Raw genomic sequence first — 22,687 nt, forward strand, 5'->3', positions numbered from 1 at the left:
GAATATACTCATAGGGTCACAGTCCAGAAGTCTAGGATCTCAATCCACAATCTCTTCTCTGGACAATATTAGCTCTGTGTGTGGAATTCACCTGCCATTAGCTTTATCTGTAGCTCTAATAATCCACCTGCCATTCTGCAAGGAGGGTAGTACAGGGATTGTTATAAATCTCTGCCTATTTTAACATTCTTCTATTGTGAAACACTAAGAGCTTGTCTACCCATTGAATTGAACCAAAATAATTATACCTATTGTAATGCACACCCTTCATTATTTTGCTTTAAGTCCGTGTGTGGCTGCTCTTATTTAAGTGTGCTATTTTGATATAATTTTAAGTCAGTTCCTTATCATCTTAACTAAATCAATAGAAGGGCATTCTGTGTTATGCTGAAAGAAGTGTCCATGGGCAGACTTAAAACAAAATATCGAAGGGTGTTATTTACAACCACTATAGTTATTTCAGTTCCATTCTCCATGTAGATAAGCACAAAATGATTAAAGTAAAGTAGGAGCTAGCTATTAGAATTGCGGGGATACACCTAATGCAAAGGTAAAAATAATCTGAAAAAGTTCTCACACTTTGCATTATGTCCTCAAGATGCCTTACCAAAGCTTTTCACTCTTGGAGGGCAGCAGTGCATTATCTCAGTTTATATCACATATGGCTTACTGTGAAATTATTTAACCTATTATTTATAATAAACTCTTTTGTCATGTTGAGGCACATGGAACGTTATAACAAAGACCTTTGATAAAATCCTGCCCCACTGAAGCCAATGGGAGTTTTGCCATTGACTTCAATGGGGCCAGCATTTCATGCCTTGAATGTTACAAGAATTAATCTTGGCATACACCTGTGTCATTCAAAGATAATAATAAAAAAATGAATAGGGCTGGCAGAAAAAAAGAATTTTGTTTTGAGAAAAATTTAGATTCTTCAATATTTGGGGTTGGTTCCTCATCAGCACAAAAACAAGATCTGTTGAAACTGTTCATATGGGATAGAAAGAAAACACATGCAGCCCCTCTCCCCGTCCCGCTTAAAAAAAAAAGAAAAATAGCCGGTAGTCCAGTGTTTTGGGCACTCATCTCCAGTATGGAAGACCTAAGTTCAAGCCCCTGCTTGGCCTGCTATACCAGGCTGTAACGATGCTGGTTCTGGCGGGACCCAACTGAGAGTGCCAATTCAGGACAAATTGCTTCAAGCAGGGCAGTTACAGCCCAAGGCTGGGGTTTCTATGCACACCAAGGCAAACCAAACCAGCCAAACAGAGAAGACTTTGGTTTTACCCCACTGGCTAACCACAAGTCACACAAGCAATTCCCTTAGGCACTCTAGTTTCCCAGTATCACCACCAGTGCCACTCGTTATGTGGACAAATGGTTATGAAAACCAATACCCCAGTAAAAGGAAAAAAGGTTCTCTCAATCCCAAAGGACCAAGCCCCAGACCCAGGTCAATATACAAATCAGATCTGACCCACAAATCACACTGTTGCCAATCCTTTAGAATCTAAAATCTAAAGGTTTATTCATAAAAGGAAAAAGATACAGATGAGAGCTAGAACTAGTGAAATGGAATCAATTACATACAGTAATGGCAAAGTTCTTGGTTCAGGCTTGCAGCAGTGATCGAATAAACTGCAAGTCTCTGGAGTACATCCATAGCTGGGATGGGTCTTTCAGTCCTTCATTCAAAGCTTCAGTGTAGGAAAGTCCCTCCAGAGGTAAGAATCAGGATTGAAGACAAGATGGAGGAGCTGCAGCAGCTTTTTATAGTCTCTTGCCATGTGGTCTTTCTTTCTTTGTTCCAAAGACAAGCTGCCCATCACATGGCCTGGAAACACCTCAGAGTTCTGTCCATAGGCAGGTCCCTGCATGCCTTGCTGAGTCCCAAGGTGTGTCTGCCTTCTCTCAATGGGTCAGTTGTATAGCTGATGGTCCTTAATGGGCCATCAAGCAGGCTAGGCAGAGCTGACACCAATTTGTCTGGAAAAAGAAAAGGAGTACTTGTGGCACCTTAGACACTAACAAATTTATTTGAGCATAAGCTTTCGTGGGCTACAGCCCACTTCATCAACTTGTCTGGAGTGTTCCCCAGAAGCATAGCACAAGTTTGAAATACAGACAGTATAGAGCCAATATTCATAACTTTAACTATAAAAATGATACACACATATAGACAGCATAATCAGAACCAGCAAACCATAACCTTGTCTTAGACACCTCATTTGACCCCCTTTATACAAGATTTGGTGCCACTACAGGACTTTGGTTGCAACAATGATCTATACGGTCCCAGCTTATGTCAATAACGTCACACAGGTTACAGGTACAATTTCTTTCAATCAATCCTGTTCCACTTTGTGTAAATGACTAACTATTCATTGAGCAAGGCTGACTCTATAGCCTGCTGGTTAGGGCACCCCTTTTGCATGTGAGGGACCCATGTTAAAGTCCCTGCTCCTAAATTTCCTGCATCACAGGGGAGTGCCCCAATCATCAAGCTACTGGGGGTAAGAGTTTCTCATTTCATTTTTGATGAAAATATTGTCAAATTTATCTTTAAAACAGTGTTTTGGGTTGTTGTTGTTTTTGACTTATCACGAGTAAGGCACTTAGTCATGTACTTTTAAGCACTTGAACCACTAGTCCTTTAGGAATAGACTCCACTGATCTAAAATGTAAGAGTGTTCGCTAGCCTTAATACAATAACTAGCTTTGTTATGATGCAACTTAAAATTTAAAATGTCACATTTTAGTTCACCTTTCTCTCCCTGTTCCATACGCAGAGCCAAATCCTAGTTCCGATGGAGTTATTAGGAGTTTTGCTGTTGATTTTCGTAAGACTAGGGTTTAGCTACAGGAACAAACACCAACTGAGATTACTGAAAATTCTGTCTGTGGGTTAAACGAATAATCATTCTCCTTAGATTTCAAGTTTCAGACTATTTCAAGTGAAGCACCGTGGATGCTGCAGTCAATGATGCTGATCAGCAGCAGCATTTGACTTGCCTATAAAGATAAATGGGGAAATGTACTGAATAGTAGATGTCCCTGAACTGTAGCAAAAGAAAATGATTTAAAAGGGGAAAACTTCAAATGTTTTTTATATTAGAATTGAACAAAAAAAAGTTTAGGGGGAAAATAGAAAAGACAAGTCAGTTCAGAAAATAACCCACCCAGCCCCAGCAGGGAACATGCAGGTGGGATTTAAATTGGTTTTACAAAACGCTACTCATAAGATTATGTGAAGGCAGAGATTTGAGTATCAAAAAGAATTACAGTTTAATGGCTCAAATGCTTTCATATGATCCTAAATCGACTCAGCAAGAGATGCTTGTGATGTTCTTTCTGCCAATCTTCCCTGTATATGTGCATTCTCTTCATAAAGTGCTCATTGTGATCTTGGTAAAGGAAATTCACATACTAATGATGTCCCATAGTGTACCTTATGAAACATTTAAAATGGGCTGTTATGGATACAGAGTTTAACAGGGAGCAACTAATTGTTTATGCTGGACTAGCCTAGAGGGTGGTGGTGGGTTTCATTTTCAAATTTTAATATTGTATGGTTTGAACTTCCAGGATAAAGTTTGTATAATAGATGATTCAATAGCACATAGCCATTCAGTGGAAAGCATACTGTGCATATTTTTGCACAAAACTCTCTGTAGACTATATGATGTTATTTACGAGGTCTAGCTCTGGCTATGCTAATGGCTGTAAAAAAATCAGACCCTACCTGCTAGCATACTAGAACGCCTGTCGTGCTGGCTTCCCAAACTGCTGTTTTATTAATGATCTTGAAACTGAACTAGTAGGGCACGAAGAAGCGTTAGAACGGCTTACTGATATGTCACAGACATTTGCCAAGAAAATGAAACTCACTGAGAGGGGAAAGCACTAGGGAGGCCAATGAAGAACCAAATGTTCCATTTTGTGATTCATCTGACCTTCGCCTTCATGAGATCTAAATAGAAGGAAAATTGCCTTGGTCATGCTGGGTAAACATGTTGTTCTTAATCTCTAGCATTATGTGGATTCTGCACAGCATTTGCTTATTACATTAAAAGAGGAAGAGTCTTGCTGAAAGCACAGCACGTCCCATGCTTAAATTAAAAAGGTGAAGACATTCAAAGTTGTCTTGCACTCCATCTGTAACTGATGCGATTGTACTCATGCCTACTAAAAAGTATGTATGGGATGAAAATGAGCCAAAGGAATGAATCTGAAATCAGGAAAGTTTCCTAATAGTCATAGCTCATAAACTGTAGACTCCCAGTCTTCCCAGTCCTGTTTGTCGGTGTTATACACCTTTTGCATACTCATATCGTAAGCTCTCTGGGGCAGCAACTTTATTATTTGTTTGTACAGTGCTTAGCACAATATGCTCCTAATCCTGAACTGGGGTTCCTACACAATGACCATAATAATAACAAAAGTAGGATTTTCTAAGGTGGACAACTCTTATTTCATAGGGAGTTTGGTGCTCAACTCTGTGAAGTTGAAAATCCCACCCAGTAAGAAATGTTTTTCAAGGGACAGTGGTGGAAATGTATTCACTTAAATTACAAATGGAACATACAAAACACCAAAGAATATACTGTGGAGAAAAATTCTGCCCTGGCAGGGAGGGGAGAGGGTGAGATGTGTTTTCCTTTTCTGACTCTTGCTGTCAGATGTCACTTAGGGCATTAACTGTACTCTGTCATCCCTCTGACTGTCCTGGGCCACTCTTTGTATGTCCTCTGTGTTGTTAAGTCCCATAATTTCCCCCTCTTTCCTTCTCAAATTTATTAGCATATTTGAAGTATATAAAAATACTTCAGATGAACTAAATAGGACTCATGACTGCATTTCAGTGTTGAGTGACATAATATGTTTATGCCTAATGTAGGAAGTGCTTTAAATAGTTTAAATGAGGTTACATAAATATGTTGTTTGAAATTATTACATAGCATAATGTTTAAAAGAGCTTCCTGAGTGAGAGCTGTAACTCTGAAGCTCCACAGCTCATGGGGATTAGATCCATTGCATTATTCGAACACTGTTTAGATCTTTCGGTTTAATATAACACTCCTGGAAGGAGCTGGAGTCAGAGCCCCGGAGAACAGATTCACAAAGGGACTTTGCTATTGCAGTGCCTAACACCTAGGCATTCCCAAGTGGAATTCACAGCTCTGAGTTAGGCACCAAGGCTCCCCATGCATATGGAGAGTTAGGCACCTAAGAAAGGGATTCAGAGAGGCCAGCAAGCTGAGCAGGTAGCTGTTGAAGCTAGCCAGTAGGAAATGCCAAGTAGAGGGGCAGGGCTTAAGCACAGGAGTCTACACAGGAGTCTCAGCTGTGGAACCCTCTCCTGGAATTGGGGACCTAAGCCAGGGGAGGTTGCCCATGCCCTAGCAGACAAAACCCAAAGAGAAAGATTGACACCTCTCCCCAGCCCTTAATACCCAATATTAGGTTAGGGCACTCTCCTGGGATGTAGGAGACCTGATTTGAAGCAGGGACTGGAACACAGGTGTCCCACATCCCAGGAGAGAGCCCCTAACCACCAAGCTATTTGGGGGAAGAGTGTGTGTGTTTCTCAGTCACTCCTGTTGAAGCTGTTCCTTTAGGTATAACTAATTAAATACTTGTAGGGCCAGAGAGAGCGATTCTACAGCCCAGTGGTCAGACCACTTACCTGGCCTGGGCGAGTCTAGTTAAACTCCCTGCTCCAATGAGCATTTACATATTTATACAAGGTGGAACATGGGACATTGAAACCCATCCTAGAGTACCCAATAGCCAGGTGGTTAGGGCACTCTCCTGAGCTGTAGGAGACCTGCATACAAGTCCCTGCTCAAGCTCATGTATTCAAACCTGGGTTTCCCAAGTGAGTGCCCTCGTTATTAGGCACACAGGCGCCCACAGGCCAGCCCCCAAAATTCCAGACCTGCCCACCTGGCTGCCTTTAGTGTAGGGTACGTATCCTCAGAGCACACCAACTGGACTGGGACCCACAGGCAAAACAGGTGGAGGAGAGTGCTTAGTTTGAGCTAGGGTGCCCAGTGTGAGCTAGGGTGAAGAGCAGCTCAGGAGCATCAGGACTTAGGAAGTTTTGTACATACCCACTGGTAGAAACTTAGGCATGTAGGCAATTTAGGCACCTACCAGGTTAGTTGGCAGCAAGTGGTACCTAAATGTTGGATTTAGGCACCTTAAAAGTGTCTACATCCCTTTGTGATTCTAGCTCAGAAGTCCTGCATTTACCTATAGTTTAGGTACAGCATGGGCAGCAGAAGTACAAACTGCTGCGGGTAGGGTTGCTTCTCGTAGGATTGAGAGTCTTATCCTCTGCATCTCTGCTGACACTGCTAATTTTAAAGTTCAGTTGGTGCCAATTTTGTGGTGGTAAGTTTCTTATTTGATTGTGTGAACTGGACTTAGATTCCCAGGTTATTACCATATACATGTTAAAATTTTTCAGGACCAGATTCTGAGCTTTCTTAAATCCATGCACTCCTGCACATTTCCATGAGGTTCCCTACTGTTTAAACCAGTGCAGAATTTGACCTTAAGGGCTGCATCTACTCTCTGATAAAAACCCCACGGCACTGAGTCTCAGAGTCAGGATCAGCTGACTTGGGCTTGCGGGGCTAAAAATTAAGTGTAGATGTGTCCCACTTGCCAGGGTGTCAGACCCCAGGCTCCAGCATGAGCCCAAATATCTACACTGCAGTTGTATAGCTGCGGCCCTGCCATAGGTCTATTATTGGAGTGTAGTCGCATCCTGAGTCACTGCTGATTTAGGTTGACCTAAAGGTGAGAGGATCTCTATCTTGTTAAAACTCCTCTGAGTCATCCAACCTCCCTTTAGCCTTTTATATTTAATTATGTTTGGTTGCTGTTAGAGGCCAAGAATGCTTATTAGATGCTGAAAAGGTGTAAAACATAATTCAGTACTGTCTCCAAACTAGTACTCTGGCAAACACTAACCATACATCTAAAAACCATGTTAGTATTGATCTTGAGTCACATCACATTAGCACTTCCTCCATTACTTGGCTAGAGCCTGCCAGTGGGTTAGCAATGCACAGAAGGACACAACCAGGCAGTCAGACCAATGGATTAATGATACATGTACGTCTGCACAGTTTAACTTCCCACATATCAACCTTGATTCCTTATTATCCTCCCCAGGAATGAATTTACTTAATTGGAGTATGCATTTTCTGAACCTTATGTGCAACTAGCAACACCTCAATAATAATAAATAAATAAAAATAATAATAATAATAAATAAATGATACAGTTACACACACACACACACACACACACACACACACACACACACACACACTTCTCCATATAAATTAAAGGAGGTTTTTTTGCTTTTAGATAAGAGGAATTATTTGCTCCAAATATCTCAAACTTATGTGCGGCTAGTTGGAAAAGGCAAGTGATCATGTCTCTAGGAAGTACAAGAAAAAAATTGCAGGGAGTGAGACAGCTAGCAACATTTCCATTTTGCAGATAAGAAATAATGACAATTTCCTCCAATATTTCTTATGAATTATTTTATTTATACACATATACTTTGGTGTTGATCATTTGGAGCAAAGGCATACCTAGTATATTATCAATTTGCTCTCCATTTTTTCCCTTTATTGTTTAACACATTGCTTTTTAAAATAACATGCTGTAACTATTTCTTTCACTGCTAACTCCAAATACCATTCTCCAAATTCCTTCCAAGAAAACTCCCCTTTCCCATGTGTTTTAGAACCTACATATTTGATCAAATCTACCTATATATATATAGTCGTATGTGAAAGTTTTCTGAATGAATTATTGCCATATTATAGAACAAGTAGGTCTCGTATGTTCTCTGTTAGAGACTTACTGTTCTGGAGAAAAGTTGAGTAAGATCTGCTATTTTCAAACATACATATACTCCTTTTGTATTATTAATTGTATTTTATTTTTCCTACACTATCCGTTACTATCGGTTTCCTCGCATCTTTGGTTTCTATTACTGAACATTTTTTTCATAGGTTTCATTCCCTTAAAGTGGTCTTCATGAGACTTTCAGACAACCTTGAGCTTGTTAGTATTGCTCTTTGTATTTCAGTAGCACCCAGAACCAAGATTGGGACCCCATTGTGCTAGGAACTGCATGCACATATAGTAAGAGGAAGTCCCTAACCTGAAGATTTACCATCTACTGTCACCAACTGGGACGTGAGTGGTCTGACCTAGTGGTTGGAGCAGGAGTCGGGGGCCAGGCTACCAGGAGTTCAGCAGCAGGTAGTGGGAGCAGGTACTGCAGGGGAAGCAGTTGTAGGCAGGGAGTACCCTTTTGCATGGACAACTTTCAGTCCCTGTGCTTGCTTCAAATAGAAGCTGGGAATCAATCAGGACTCCTAATGTTCTGTCAATTAGATCCAAGAACTGAAGTCCTCTGTAAGACTTCAGCTTCTATTCTGGCATCTATTAGCAAGTCACTGGGTAGTAGGTTGAAATGTACTTGACCCAAAGGGCCTTGTAGACTAGGGTTCAAGACCCATCGTCCTTGACATCACCCCTTCCCAAGGGGTGCCCTCAGGGTGATGCTTATGGACTGCTTTTACAAGTGTACATTTTCTGCAGGCTTCCAGGTGCCCTCCTAAGTACCTTACCCCTCCCATTCAATAAGATATCTGAGCCTGCCACATTTACATTTAGAGTCCAGGATCTCATGAACCACATATTCTTCATAGCCCTGTAGCTGTACCAGCGGAGGTGATGGCTGGGTTCTGTGAGGGGAAGGGTTTTGGTGTGGGGTTTTGAAAGCGACATATGAAACAGCAGGTGAATCTTCAGAGTGTGGGGTAGTTGGACCCAAGGAGCTTTGCCCAATAGATGCATAGTTTGCATTGTTGTATGCAAACTCCATGGAAGGGAGAAGTGAAGACTGATTAGTATCGCAGACATTGTTTGAGAATTTGGTTGGTCCTTTCCATTCTGCTGTTGGACTGGGGATGGCAAGCAGAGGAAAAACATGTGCAGACCCCCAGCAAGTGCAAGGCCTCGTGCCAGAACCAAGTCATGAACTAAGACCCTCCCGGCCATCAGAGGTGAGTTACTTTGCAAAGCCATGGAGATGGACTACATGGCTAATCCACAGCTGGGCTGTCTCTTCAGCAGAGAGGAGGCCTGTGCGAGAGATGAAGTGGTCCACTACTGTCAAAGTTGTTGCAAGTATGTTGGAATCTGGTAATTCTACAATGAAATCTATGGCACTGGCTGCCCAGGGTCAAAATAAGGTGTACAAGAGTTGGAGAAGACTGCAAGGTGTGTTGGTGTGGGCACAAACATCACAGGAGTCAATGAATGGCTGTATTGTCGGGTGTATCCGTGGCCACCAAAATGAGCATGGTATTAATTATTGGGTCTTGACACGCTCCAAGAGCCCTGCTAGGAGAAAATCTTGGCATAGTTGCAGGACTGCAACTCTTGAGGGAACATAGACACAGACCTTTACGGATGTGATCAGGAGTCATGCAGTTGCTTGTTTGTTTGTCAGGAAGAATTCCTGAGGCTGAGGCAGAGTTTATCAATCTGAGTACATCCTGGTGATTAGCTGCACTGAGGAAGTTATGGGATTTGGGAATGAGGGTTGGTCTGGCTGGGGCCTTGTGGGTTGGTACTCTGTCTTCAGGACATGGTGTCATCCCTGCCATTTTTGAATCCAAAGCAATATATGATAATGAAATCAAATCATGACAAAAATAGGGCTCACCGAAGCTGCTGTTGGTTTAAGGCTTTCGCCCTACCTATGTATTCTAGATTTTTACGATTAGTGAATATTTGGACCATGTGGTGAGCTCCCTGAAGGTAGCGCCACCATTCTACAAAAGGCATTTTTTATCTCCAGAAGTTCCTGATCAAGTATTTTGTAGCTTAGCTCGGTGGGGGTGAGTGTCCTTGAGTAATAAGTGCATGGGTGTAACTCTTGTTCAGGAGCAAGTTGCTGGGAGATGACAGCCCCAGTCGCTGGAGTGGAGGCATCAGCTACTGCAATGTAGGCTCACGTGACATCTGGAAGAGTCAATATGAGTGCTGCAATAAAGGTGAGTTTCAGATGAATGTATGTATGCTGTGCCTCAGGAGACCAATGGAATTGGGCATTTTTCTGGAGGAGAGCGGTGAGGGGCTCAATTTGTTTGGAAAAAATCAGAATAAATTGTCAGTAAAAACTGATGAACCCCAGGAAGCATGTGGGCAGTTGGCCAGTCTTGGGCAGCTTGGACCTTGTGTGGATCCACCTGGATCTCTTCTGGGGATAAGATGAAGCCCAAGGATGCTGTAGAGGGCAGATCTAAGGCACACTTCTCAAGCTTGGCATAAAGGCCATGCTGCCATATATGTTCCAGGACCATTCAGATGTGAATGGTATGCTGCTTAGAATAGTTAGAGAAGATCATTATGTCATCTAAGTAGACTACTACATACTGGTCCAATATGTCTTGGACCATAACATTTATGAAGTCGTGGAAAGTGGCTGGGGCAATGGTCAACTCAGGGCATTATGAGATATTAATAGAAACCATACTTGGTTTGCAAGCGGTCTTCCACTCATCCCCTTTCCTGATTCACATGAGGTTGTATGCTCTCTGGAGGTCCAACTTGGTGAAAATACAAGCAGCTCACATGTGATCCAGCAACTCAGGAATCAAGGGTAGTGGGTTATGATTCCTGATACTTATCTGATGCAAGGAGCAATCGTCAACACAGAGTTGGTGACTGCCATCTTTCTTCATGAAAAGGATTGATGTGCCAGTTAGCGGGGTGAACTTTCAGGTAAATCCTTGGGCCAGGTTCTTCCGGACGTATTCTCAGAGTGCTGTCAGCTCAGCTTCTGACCTGGCATAAATTCATCCAAATGGTACTTTTGCTTCTGGCTGCAGCTCTATTGGGCAGTCATCGTCCCAGTGCAGAGATAGAGTTTCCGCATTCCTTTTTTCAAAAACATCATTGTAGTCTTGGTATTTTGAAGGGAGTTCAGGTGTTGCTTCAACAGAAGCTTCTGCCTGAGTAGCTGCCCCAACCTGAGCCTCTTGAGGTTCAGATGCTGGGACAGGATCTATCAATTCCCAGTAGTGCTGCTGGCAAAACTCTGATGGAAAACAGACTTCCTGTGGTTGACACCAAATGAGTGGATTGTGGAGGACCAGCAAGGAGGTACTGATGATCAGGGCAAGGTGTGGAGAATGGATTACACCTAATTTCAATGTTTCTTGGTGCCCATTAATCATCGCCTCCAGGGAAATTGTTTCTTCTGTTACTGGACCAGAAGACAAAGGGGAACTGACAATAGTGTCTAAGCTCGGGACTGGCCTTAGGTTGCAGGGGAATCTGCTGGATCTGGGCTGCCACTGCATCTGTGAAGCAGTTAGCTGTGCCTGAGTCACTGTGGGCTGAGTAGGATGGGAATTTTCAGGGGCACCCCAGGTATGTGCAACTGGACTGGAACCTGCAAGTGGGGAGCTCTGGGACGGAGCTCAAGATTTATTCCAATCAAGACTGAAGGGTGGGGGAGCTCTTCTCCCAGATTCCTTGGATTTCATATGGGGCAAGGAGAGATGGAATGATCTGACTCACCACAGCAGAAGCAGAGATGGTGCTGGATTCATTGTCCCTTTTTTACGGGGGTGAATCATTGAGGGCCCACAGCCACTTGCATTGGCTTGACAGAGGACATTGAGGGAGAGGTCACAGTACATGGATAGGAGACTTGCAAGATCCCTGCTTTGTTCCTCCCTTCATTGCTGTAACTGATTGTCTATACAGATGGTGTGATACATGAGGGCATCCAGACTCACAGGCATCTCCACCCGGGCTAACGCATCTTTAATTTCTTCTGGTGGGCTCTACCAGAACTGGTACAGCTGTGCTGCCTTGTTCCAATCTCTATCGGCTGGGAGGCAGCAGAATTGTGTAGCGTAGAAGGTTACAATGCCCTGCCACTGCCAGAGATTCCTTAGGGAAGCCTCCACCATTCAAGCTCCGTGCAGATTGTCAAACACTACCAGAGTGGCTTGGAGGAAGATCTCCCAGGTTAGTAGTACGGGGCTGTCACACTCCAAGAAGGTGGAGGCCCAATCTAATACTTTCCCGTATAGCAGGCTGACAACCATGCTCACCTTTGCATGATCAGTAGCGTAGGATGGAAGATTCATCATGAACCGGATGGCATTGGTTTACTGGCTGATGTATCAGGGCATATAGGTCTGCAAGCTATGTCTGGAGTGTGGCGTTTTCAGCACACAGCTGCCTGACTTGCTTCTGCATAGCTGGTTCTCCGAGGTCAGCTGGATAACCTGCTCCTGCCGGGCTTGGTTGTCCACCTGAAGACGGGTGGCCCACTTGGGTATGTCTGATGCTCCTGAAGGGTTAGTCAGGTCCATTCTCCCAGCACCAGGTCCACTCCTGTAGCCTCAGTGGTCCATGCAAACTGGGATGTGGGCGGTCTAACCTAGTGGTTGGAGCAGGAGCTGAGGGCCAGGTCTGGGCAGATACCAAGAGATCAGAGTCTGAGACAGGCCAGAGGGCAAACCAGGAATCAAGAACTAGGAGGTAGGCCGAGTGAGGTTACCAGGAGATCAGAGTCTGGCAGTAAGAGCAGATAGCACAAGGGAAGCCATCCTAAGCAGGGGGAATCCAGCTGCAGGGACAACTTCCTGTTGCTGTGCTTGGTTTAAACTGAAATTAGGAACCAGCTTAACTCAGCTTTCTGCCAAATCCTCTGTTAGAGTTCAGCTTCTGTTCTGGCACCTGTTAGCGGATCACTGGGTAGCAGGTTGGAACTTACTAGCACTGAAGGGTCCTATAGAACAGGATTCAAGACCTGGGGTCCCTGATATCTATACACACAAGACAGACGAACTGTAATGGGGAGAAAACATAGTAGAAGGGATTTGCAGTGGAATCATAGGATTGGAAGGGACCTCGAAGCAGGACTAAGTATTATCTAGAACATCCCTGACAGGTGTTTGTCAATACTGTTGACTCATATTTAGCTTGTAATCCAGTCTGACCACCAGATCCCTTTCTGAAGTACTCCTTCCTAGGCAGTCATTTCCCATTTTGTATGTGTGGAACTGATTGTTCCTTCCTAAGTGGAGTACTTTGGATTTGTCCTTATTGAATTTCATCCTATTTACTTCAGACCATTTCTCCAGTTTGTCCAGATCATTTTGAATTTTAATCCTATCCTCCAAAGCACTTGCAACCCCTCCCAGCTTGGTATTATCCTCAAACTTTACAAGTGTACTCTCTATGCCATTATCTAAATCACTGACGAAGATACTGAACAGAACCAGACCCAGAAATGATGCCTGTGGGACCCCACTTGATATGCCAGTCAATGTCAGTGGTAGAGCTGGGAGCAGAGTTCAGAATTCTTGTCCCCAGTGCATTACTGCTTCCTGTTTGTTTGTTAAGCAGTCTAATTTCACCATCTGATGGTGGTAGTTTATTTACTTTTTAATTTACATATTGGATTGGTCTTTTGAAGACTTTCATCGTTCGGGTGGAATTAACCACAGTGCAGGCAATGGTGGCTACAGGGAGATCAGTCACACAAGAGTCTCTGCATCCCCTTTGTGCCAAGAAGTGTGTCTCCAGACTGGTTCTCAACAGGGTGATGTGCAAAAAGGAGTTGAGGTGGAATCCCACGAAGGGTCATGGCTTCTGCGACCACTGGATTTGCATAGTCACAAACTTCTGCATAGTGGCACAGACGGGCAGCTAATCCAGTCTATATACCCTGGCTGTACCCTGGCATGTAGCTGGTTGGTGGCCTGCCAATAAATTGAGGTTGTGGATTCTGACACTCCACAAAATTCCCAACAGTTACTCAGGGTTTTGTGCCAAGAAGGGTGAATTCTACCTCCAATACAGATGAAGAACCATACTGTATATGTACTGCATTGTTGCATATGCAACACATACAGTGCCTTATCCAGAGAGAATGGATTCCTATAAGAATAACTAAGCCCACAAAAATGTTGAATATTTTATTAAATTATATTTTAGTTTGGAAGTGATATGCTAGGGCTGTATTGCTTTCTTCCTCTGAACTCCCAGAACACTCTTAAAAACATGATAATGCTTCTGACAAGCCTTTCATGGTTTAGCAATTTCTTTCAAAATAGGAAATAAATTACATCTCTGAAAATTGTTCATACATTTGATCTAGCCTGATCAAAAATCCCATCCATCAGGACTGGACAGAATTTCTTAAAGCAGTTTACTGGGTTCAAGTTCTCCTTGTTAATTTAAGAAAAGTGTTATGGGTCAGAGTATTTTTGTTATCTATTTTCAAAAACTCATTTCCCTTTTCCCATCACTGGATAAAAATCTTCAGTGGCACTCTGTTTTAAAGAGCTCATGCGGATACCTCTGCTAACTCTATATTCTCACCTTAAAGCTTTATCACTGTAGTATCTGAGCACCTATTCACACCATCCCCAGTTCTGAAAGCTTCTCCTTACACCAGTGCAAATCCTCATTGACTTCAACTTCTCCTTACAAGTGATGGAGCAAAGGTGGGCCTTAAAAATTCACAAATTTAGGCTGTTTTGGACTAAGGGAGAAGGAAATCCCAAGGGCACAGGTCCCTAAAGGAGAATGCACTGATGGAACCCTTTTCACTTTTGTAGCATTGGTGTTGCAGCTAAAGCACCTCTGTTGACCATAACTGATGCAGTATGGCATGGGGAAAGACAGTCTCTTAGATAAAAACATGCACAGGTCACTCTGATCATAACTGACGGGTAGCGGTGTTACCTATTGCCATTAGTGCAATGGAATTCAAAATAAGAACTCTAGTGTCATGAACTTCTACGTTGCATTTCAGATATTCTACTCAGGCTTCTATACTATGCCCATCACCAAGGTATTGGAGTACCCATAGATAAATACCTACAGTATTAACATAAAATAGTTACAAATTTAACTACTTAGTTTAATTCAGAGGTGAAAGTTAGTTAAGGGTCTTATCTGTACACAGGGTTGGGGTCCTGACCAAGGGGGTGGGGGCTTGGGTGGAAGGGGTGGGGCCTGTAAATCCCCAGGCCCTTTACATAGCCACCGGAGCCCCAGCGCTCTCGGCCGCTGCCACTATCCCAGGGCTCCAGCAGCGGGGCTCCGGCGGCAATTTAAAGGGCCAGGGGCTCTGGGTGCAGCCAGGAGCCCAGGGCCCTTTTAAATTGTTGGCCTGGGGAAGCTGCCCCCTGCCGGTACAGTCGGCTGTGTACTGGCTCTTGCCAGTATGCCATACCGTACCGACTTACTTTCACCTCTGGTATTATTTATTTTATTTATTTGGATCATAGTAGCAGCTAGAGGGCCCAACCAAGAAAAGAGCACTATTGAGTTAAGAAACTGTACAGTAAGATGGCCCTACCCTGAAGATCTTACAGTCTAAACAGACATCACAAAGAAAGGGTGAAGCACAGAAAGGTGAAACGACTTGCCCAAAGTTACACAGCAGGTCAGTGGAAGAAACAAAAATAGAATCTAGGTCTCCAGAGTCTCAGTTTAGTGCACTATCCAGTAGAAGACTATGCTGCCTTTATTCCAAACAGGGTCTAGGATTGGCCCTTACCCACTACTAGGACTATTTCACTTCCTCTGAGAGATTACTGCTTACTGTGAGGTGACTGTAAGGTTATTTATTATTGAATGAGAACAGGAATAGTAGAGGAGGTTGCTGAAGTTGAAAAACATTTGGGAGAACAGAAAATCTATTAGAACCACAAAAAAAATTTTCCAATTTAAAAAATGAACAAATATTTCCACTAGAATGGGTTACCTAGGGAGGAGGTGGAATCTCCATCCTTAGAGGTTTTGACAAAACCCTGGCTGGGATAATTTAGTTGGAGTTGGTCCTGCTTTGAGCAGAGGGTTGGACTAGATGACCTCCTGAGGTCTCTTCCAACCCTAATCTTCCATGATTCTATTATTTTTGGCTCTTGTGTTTATTTTTTCCAAAGGATAAGAGAGCTTGTTGGTTTAGATGATTTGTGCCTCTTAATCTTTATTTTTTTGAGTTTGGGGAAGTGGGATCAGGATTATGCTTGTCTTGAGTGAAACTGAAGGGTGTTATTGTGCGTGTTCAAAGAAAATTGGAATGTGTCTGACCTTGGCAAAAACTGTACATTTGTTGATTGCTGTTACTTATGGAAAAGCAAAGGGGGGAAGAAAGAACAGTTAGTTATGGCGAGAAGTATTTTCCTTTCAGGCAGAGTTAAGCAATAAGCTAGGTATGAGAACAGGATTTGTGCTGTTTCCAGCGTTATACAGATGTAAAAGTGATGGGCAAAATACAACTCTGATGTATGGCGGGTCAGTAGTGTTCTACTCTGGGTGTATTTGGCTTGTTATTTCTTAAAGTTGTTACAAAAGCAAACCAAGAGATGAAGCTGTAACTAAATTATAGATGATAACTACAATATGTGGAGACTGCAGCATTGCTTTTGGGAGATATATGTGAATGTAAGAGTCACCTCAAAATATGTTGATTCCATCAGTAGATGATGTGGCCATAAAACTAAAGAGAATGGAAGGTGTAGATTGCTGGAATTGAAAAGATCATCAGCTTTTGAATAAAGCTACTCAATTTTTCAACCAAAAAGGCTGAAGCAGAACTTGAAATAGAAACGAGGTCTCAGGGCTTCACGGCCACTGGTCCCTGACCCCCTAGATAAAAATTGATGTACAAAGCACCCAGCTTAGAAGAGCTACAGCAGGTTGGGGGATTCTAAACATTCAAAGTGGATAGGTGTTGAATTTCAAAGAAATATGAATTAGCCTAGGTTTATATAGGAAAATAGAGCCTAAGGCCCCAATCCTGTATTGCACTCTGTAGGGACTCAGTGGCTGGCTCCTTGGAGCTTAAGGTCTAAGAGGATATTTCACAGACCTGTGCAAGATCTAGGAAAACAGTCTTGAGAGAGCCCAACTCCTGTTCTGGAAACAGCTGTGCATTGCAGCATAACAGAGGGTATGACCAAGCCCACAGAAGATAATTTGGAATCAAAAGATCACAATGATATCGAGAAAGGAGAAAATGCAATATATTAATCAGATGACAGAGGTAATGCCATCTGATAGTTAACATGGGCCTGGCTGTTAAAGATCCTGGGTTCTATTTCTGACTTGTCTACTGCATGATCCCAGGCAAGCGACTTACCTTCTCTTTGCACCAGTTTACTCATGCAAGAGTGTTTAATAAAAGTTCACCTACCACTCTGGGAAGCATGAGACCAAATTAATGAATATTTTCAAGGTGCTTTGAGATCCTCAGTTGAAAATTGTTATATAGGTAGAGCATTTTTAGGTGTATGTGTGGTTAATTTATGTGATACAGGTAATTGTTAACAACCTGGATTTGTAAAAAAATGTTTTCATATAGACTAGTCATATCTGTGTATTCCTGGTCATATTATGTATTCAAATTATTAAGCTCAATTGTGAGTAAATACAAGGGCAGCATACTTTGTCCACTATAGCCTCCTGCAAGTTGGAGAGAGCTATATTAAGGAAAATGGATTAGATTAAAAAACAAGAATCCTGTTAAGTGTTTGTACTAGTGATGACAATTTTGCATTTGACATACAGTTAAAAAGAATTTCTCTGTTTGATAGTGTGTTCATATCTGTAGTGACAGATTCTTCAACACACAGTATAGCTGCCATTTGCCTGGAGGAAAACCTAAGGACAATCTTAAGAGCAATGTTCTGGGTAAGTTGTAAAGAAGTATTCAGTCTGGTGTTGTTAGACTGAAACCAAGCAAGAGTGTCTGATGTATTGCCAGAAGGCTTTATCTTCTCAAAAAAAAATGTTTAAATTGAACACAAAGGAGAGCCTGCTGCATATTTTGTTATTCAGTGGAACATGAAGAGTTGCTTTCCTTTCATTAAGGGATCTCTCTTTACATTTAGTTTTATCCAGAACCGCACATACTGTATATAGTGTTGTCATTCACAGTACAGAACTAATCCTCTTCAGTGAAGGGTTTTTTTGTTTTTTCTGTTTTTTAGTTTGGCGGAAAAGTTAGAGAGCTGGAAAGGGCTTGTTACTAAACATATGGATAATAATACTTTGCATTTATACAGCACTTTCCAATCAAAATTCTCAAAGTATTTTATAAACACTAATGAATAACCACGTACCACATCCCAGTCAGAAGATAAATATCACTTCCATTTACATATGGGAAAACTGGGGCACAGTGAATTGCACAGCAGTTAAACATGAAATATGTGACAGAAATAGCAACAGCATCCATTTCTCCTGTCTCACAAGATCATCCCTCAAGTTGGAGTGACAGGAGCACAGCAAATACTGAGCACAATGTTCATAGAAGCTTTTGATACACTGTGTCAGAAATCTTACACAGAAAACGAATTTCCATTTTCTTGATTATAAACACTGGGTATCATTTTCAAAAGCACCTAAGTCCCATTTTCAAAAGCACCTAAATCACTTAGGGCCAGAGTTTAAAAAGGGAATTAGGTGTCTTAATATGCAGGTTGATACCTAGTGGAATGCAAGTTGGGCACCTAGGTGCTTTTGAAAATCCTGCTAGTTATCTATCTGCACCTAAATATTTTTAGGTATTTCAATGGGCACCTAAGACCCATTGAAAATCATTGGGATTTAGGATTCTAAGTGTCTTAAGCACTTCTGGATATATTACATGCAGTACCATGGATCGAAAACTAGCTGAAGAGCCATAAACAAACAAAATGATACATGAGCAGTGCATTGAGTTTCAGGGAGGTGTGATCCTTTTTAACATCATGGGGTTCTAGTTGGCTGGTGTCTGCTACAGACCACCAAATCACATTCAGGAACAGGATGACTGCCTCCTTACTAGGGTGATCAGATAGCAAGTGTAAAAAATCAGAATGGGGGTGTCAAGGTTCCTTCCCCACTCTGAACTCTAGGGTACAGATGTGGGGACCTGCATGAAAACCCCCCTAAGCTTGTTTTTACCAGCTTAGGTTAAAACTTCCCCAAGGTACGAACTATTTTACCTTTTGCCCTTGGACTTTATTGCTGCCACCACCAAGCGTCTAACAGGGAAAGAGCCCGCTTGGAAACATCTTTCCCCCCAAAATCCTCCCAAACCCTACACCCCCTTTCCTGGGGAAGGCTTGATAAAAATCTTCACCAATTTGCATAGGTGAACACAGACCCAAACCCTTGGATCTTAAGAACAATGAAAAAGCAATCAGGTTCTTAAAAGAAGAATTTTAATTGTAGAAAAAGTAAAAGAATCACCTCTGTAAAATCAGGATGGTAAATACCTTACAGGGTAATCAGATTCAAAACATAGAGAATCCCTCTAGGCAAACCCTTAAGTTACAAAAAGACTCAAAAACAGGACTATACATTCCATTCAGCACAACTTATTTTATCAGCCATTTAAACAAAACAGAATCTAATGCATATCTAGCTAGATTGCTTACTAAGTTCTAAGACTCCATTCCTTTTCTGTTCCCGGCAAAAGCATCACACAGACTGAGAGAACCTTTGTTTCTCCCCCACCTCCAGCTTTGAAAGTATCTTGTCTCCTCATTGGTCATTTTGGTCAGGTGCCAGCGAGGTTATCCTAGCTTCTTACCCCTTTACAGGTGAAAGGGTTTTTCTTCTGGCCAGGAGGGATTTAAAGGTGTTTACCCTTCCCTTTATAGTTATGACAGGGGGTGAGGGGTAATAGGTGCATATATAAGAAAAAGCCCCCCAAATCAGGACTGTCCCTATTAAATCAGGACATCTGGTCACCCTACTCCTTACGAACCTATCAACAATGGATAGGAAAAAACACTGCATAATCAAGGAGGACTTCAATTTGATTTATAGATGCTAGAGGTCTCGTGGTGAAAGTACTAAAAACATACTTTGAATTTCCAAACATTATAGATGACAATTTCCTAGCTCAAAAAGTGTTTCAGCCAACATGGAGGAATTCTTTATTAGACTTTGTCCTAACAGATAAAGAAGAACTCATTACAAACTAAAAATTAATGGGAGCTTAAAGATATCTTGTAATATTTTTTCCCATTGTTTTCATTAAAAATATACAAACATGAGCCTCATCCTGTTTTGTTTTCAAAATTTTGTGTTTGATGCTCACGCTGTTGTGGATGGCTTGGTGAACTAATCTAGAAATTAAGAGTAATTTTGTTATTTTCCCAGTAAAAATGTGCGAGCCCTTGGTTTAATGTTTTCTTTCTACTCTTTCTCCTCGTAGTGATCTTTTCATTATGTCTTCATATGTTTGAAATATGAACTACTTAATGTTTCCTAGTTGTAATATACAGTTATTAACTAGCCTTTTCTTAGAGAAATCCTTGCAACTTTTTAGTCTCCAAGAGGAGGGATGGATCTTTTAAAACACTATTAAAAGAAAATTACTTGCAGTTCTTGTTCTTGGACTATAGTACTTATAATCGCTGTCTTCCTCACTCAGAGTTAACCATGACATTTTGTTCCTATCTTGTCTGCATACAAAAATAAATGGACAGCTGAGGGTATTATGCTGTCCCAGCTAAGCAGGGTCATCCTCTTCCTCATTCCTCTGGGACAATTTTGTTTTTCTTCTTGTTTATGGGAGATGGTTTCATTCTGGGGAAGGGCGCTGCAGGGTCTGACCCATTCATGTGACTATCACAGCAGGGCTGGGGGAACAAAGGAACAAGATAATGGTTTTTAATAATGGGAAAGAAATTAGCTCAGGTTTCAGTACATAAGAACATAAGAATGGCCATACTGGGTCAGACCAAAGGTCCATCCAGCCCAGTATCCTGTCTGCCGACAGTGGCCAATGCCAGGTGGCCCAGAGGGAGTGAACCTAACAGGTAATGATCAAGTGATCTCTCTCTCTAGTACTGGAAGGTATACTAATGCTGAATGGAACACTTTCTATGGCCCCTCTCTTGCCAGCCATTTCATGAACTCCTGCACTTGTGTGGAGACCTATTGGCTTCTGTGAGGTTCTGGGGAAGCGTAAGGGTCTGCTCGTATAAAACAACTTGCAGGCTCAGGTCTAGGTGTGTAACAAGTGACACCAATTCTCAGTTCACCTCAGGAAGAAAACAGAAGGAAAGCTAATGAGCACAGCTGCCTGTGACTCAGTGCAGACTCCTCTGCAGAATGTGCAGCATGCCTAGAATGCACTTACAAGAGCCCCATTGGAAAAGTCAATTAATCTCTCTGGGCCTGATTGTCAGTTACTAGAGTCCCTTCACACCACTCTGGCAGTGTAAAGCAGCCTTAAAACATACATACATTTAATTTATGCTCACCTGGAAGCTGTGTTACACTGCTAGAATAGCCTGAAGAGGCCTTTAGGGAAATGAAAATCAGGACTAGAGAAATTTCTCAAGTTCACACAAGGAGTCTGTGACAGAACCAGGCACTGAAAGCAGATATCCTAATCCCAGCCCTGGCCACAAAACAATTTACAAAAATAAATATTTGAGCTGGTCAAACTATTAATTTCACATAATATTCATTATAAATATAGCCTCTTTTTCTGTTAGCCAATCATTCATGGACATTCACCAATTTCTGTGAACGTAGTTATTCATTAGTATTTACAAAAGAAGTTTTGGTGAAAATGTTTCACCCTATGACTTTGTGAATTATTCACTTCAACTATTGGGGGGAAGGGATAGCTTGGTGGTTTGAGCATTGGCCTGCTAAACCTAGGGATGTGAGTTCAATCTTGAGGGGGCCATTTGGGATCTGGGGCAAAAATTGGGGATTGGTCCTACTTTGAGCAGGGGGTTGGATTAGATGACTTCCTGAGGTCCCTTCCAACCCTGATATTCTATAATTATTCATGTTGTTAGCCAAATACATTTTGTGGTATTGTTTCTTCTCCCCACTTAGATGAGTAAACTTTATATACACAAGAATAATAAATAGAGCTGTTTAGAAAATAGAGCACTTTTTGCACTGAAAATATCTACTTTTCTGTGAAATTTCAGCTGAAAACTAAAAAACTGTGTTTGAAAACCAAAATATTTTTATTCAAATTGGCACCCTGGTGCCTCATAGGAGTTGTAGTAGGGATATCTTATGTTCCTATTCCTTCTTTGCGCTGTCCGGTCTGGCTAGACTGCATCTCCCATGAAGTACCACTTTCTCCTTGGTAAGGTGTGTAGTGTGCATGATAGGACTCCGTAGCTATGTTGCATCATGGGAGTTGTAGTCTAGCCAGGCAGCCTGGCTCTTGGTTTTTAGGCTTTTGATGAAATTTTCCATAGAAAGTAGATATTATTTGCAAAAAATATTGTGTTAAAACCCTGATTTTCCATCAAAAGACAGTTAACAGAAAATTTTCAACCAGTCCTAATAATGAATGAACTTCTAGTATGAATTTTCAGAAAAATAGACATTTGTGCTAAAAGCTGTGATTTGTCACATTGATATCTGGATAATTGTGAATATCTAATAGTATGGCGCCCATGATTCATAGCAAACAAAACCAACACATTTTGGTTACTATGCAACTAGGTCTACTAAACATATCATACTTCCCTATTTTTTTTCTCAATTTTTAATTTTCTAATGACGAATTACCTTTTCTATAGCTTCTGAAAACTAGTGAAATTGGACACCTATTTACATGCTTGTT

At 41.9% G+C, this 22,687-nt stretch overlaps 1 long non-coding RNA gene across 1 annotated transcript in view; it reads right to left on the minus strand.

The window, feature by feature from the left end:
* Nucleotides 1-1,864: 1,864 nt before the first annotated feature.
* LOC141983774 (uncharacterized) overlaps nucleotides 1,865-22,687 on the minus strand; it is a 92,356-nt gene continuing 71,533 nt past the window's right edge. Inside the window, exon 3 of the long non-coding RNA XR_012638506.1 lies at nucleotides 1,865-1,989. This is a non-coding gene — a long non-coding RNA (uncharacterized LOC141983774). The remainder of the gene's footprint in view (nucleotides 1,990-22,687) is intronic.

The sequence above is a fragment of the Natator depressus genome, chromosome 3 (genome assembly GCF_965152275.1).
Source record: "Natator depressus isolate rNatDep1 chromosome 3, rNatDep2.hap1, whole genome shotgun sequence".
NCBI classification, from domain to species: Eukaryota; Metazoa; Chordata; order Testudines; family Cheloniidae; genus Natator; species Natator depressus.